The 2,304-nt window shown below is 35.3% G+C and overlaps 1 long non-coding RNA gene across 1 annotated transcript; it reads left to right on the plus strand.

Moving 5' to 3' along the window:
• Positions 1-741: 741 nt before the first annotated feature.
• Positions 742-1,691, plus strand: LOC148102162 (uncharacterized). Its single transcript, XR_015719355.1, has 3 exons — positions 742-800; positions 1,363-1,491; positions 1,634-1,691. It is a non-coding gene; the product is annotated as an uncharacterized LOC148102162 (long non-coding RNA).
• Positions 1,692-2,304: the final 613 nt, after the last annotated feature.

Genomic DNA, 2,304 nt, shown 5'->3' on the forward strand with positions numbered 1-2,304 from the left:
TTTCTGTTTTGGTGGGGTTTACAGGTTTTTTTTGAAGGTGTGGTCCTAAAGCTTTGATCAGCTGTAAAACAGCCTGTTTCAGTTTAAGCGTTGTTTTCAATAAATTACATGCTGTAAAAAATGATTTGTCTCACTCCCATTTCTTCTTGTTGCATGTTGAAGCTCTGCTTGGAACCTTGTTAAGATCCATCCATGCAATATATGATTTTTTTTTTTTTTTTGCCATTTTTCAAGTGGTCTTAAACATTTGATCGGGACTGTATGTAAATGACATGTTGATCTGCATCTGACTCTCTCTTCAGGCTAATCTTGAAACTTAATTGCTTTATATTGTATTTCCATGTCAACAGCTGTGTCCACTGGTCATTTAATAAGTGTAATGCAAGGTCAACTGAAAACTGTACCTAATTTAATTTACATTCATTTTCAGTGTTCTTTTCTATTTTCCAGTTTCAGTGTTTACTTCTAATGATAAAGCATGAACACCAGAGGACAGTAGAATAAATAGTAACTACTTAATTTTTTGCTATCACAACAAGTGAGTGGCATCCCAATATGTTGTTGGCTTGCTTAAATTCTAATCATGTCCACTTAGCTGAAGTCCTACTTTCATCCAACTAGATGTCTGCAGATTTGTTTAGAAAGTGTGAAATATTTTTTACCTTATTAATATTATTTTGTTGACATCATGTCCTGTATTCTTCTTTTTTATATTGCAGGATGGCACAGAATCAGTGGTGAAGGATGTCCTCCCCGGAGACAGCGTCCACAGCCTGCTCAGTATTCTGGACACCATCACTGTGAGCTCCTGTTTTTTCTCTCTCTAGGTTATGTCCTCATTTGCCTTCTGAAGTGTCTGTGTCAGTTTGATTTGTTTATTCATTACCTTCATGCCCCTGAAACAAAAGTAATGTACTTTGTATTTGCTGTAATTTGTTTTTTTTAAAGCTGCATCTTTTCGACTTTGTTTTTCTCTTCTTAAAATACATCATTGTCATCCTTTTCACACACTCAGATTGATGTTGTTTGGAACTGATTGTGCAGTAATGAACTCAAACCACGTATGTAATGTATAGAAAAATCAGTTATTACAATAGAATAACTTTTTCATATCTTGTTACTTTGTTGCCATTGCATAGAAACCATTTAAACACTATCACACTTGTGTTATAGAGCTTTGAAGTGTTGACAGTTATTTAGGCCACATTAAAATGCTGCAAGCACAGGTACACGTACAGGTCACGTAATAAACCTTAGGGAAAGTATCCTTAGCCCAATTTATTACTTAGAGGGCAGTTCCAAATAGATAGCTGTGAAAGATGTGGAGGAGATTTCTCTGATTGTTATCTTCGATTTTGCCAGGGTTATCCAGCTCCATATAAAACTGTGTCGGCACGAGCTGCAACTCGCTCCACCATCTTACGCTTACCTGCTTCAGCCTTCGAGTCAGTGTTTAAGAAATACCCTGAGACACTTGTACGCGTCATTCAGGTAAAAGAGTGCATGATGTGTTGAGTGTTTGTTTTTTCTCCAATTAAACATCTAATTTGAATGTAGCTACAACATGATATTATAACATGATAGTATATTCTGCTGGGGTTTTTGTGTGTGTGTTTTTTCCCCTGTGTTTCAGATAATTATGGTGCGCCTCCAAAGAGTCACCTTTTTGGCTTTGCATAACCATCTGGGCCTAACAACTGAGCTTTTCAATCCAGTAGGAGGAGATTTAATTAGTGCACACCTACAGTATTTATGTGCATACACATGGTCACGATGACTGTGTCACACGACTTGTTATGTGCTTGTGTATCAACAGGCATAGAACACACACACACGCACACACACACACACACGCACAGGCTAATTTCGCACAACATTAAGCACAGCAATATAACCTGGTCCATCATAGATCATAGAAAATGCATAAAATAGCACTTCAACAGAAACAGGGAGCAGTAACATATATATCTGACTTACCTCTGGATTTATGATTATTAAATCTAATCTTTGATTTAGAGTTAGGAAATTTATTTTTAAAAAAGTCCATATTTCAATGTACTTTAAAAATCTTTAGATTTTAGTTATTCTATATTTCAAACTAGCCTTAAACAGATTAATTCATAAAATAAAATATTGTTGAATGTGTGGTAGTGACATTATTGGTGACTGTAAACTGTTGATGAGGAATATACTTCATCTGTACAGAGCTCTGTTGCATATTTTAAAAGAAATTATTTAAAATTATTTTAACTTGATATTTGCTACACAGTTGTAATTGCCAGCAAACCTTTGAAGATTACCTAT

This window comes from Neolamprologus brichardi, chromosome 7 (assembly GCF_056152115.1).
Source record: "Neolamprologus brichardi isolate AB-2024 chromosome 7, ASM5615211v1, whole genome shotgun sequence".
Classification (NCBI taxonomy): Eukaryota; Metazoa; Chordata; class Actinopteri; order Cichliformes; family Cichlidae; genus Neolamprologus; species Neolamprologus brichardi.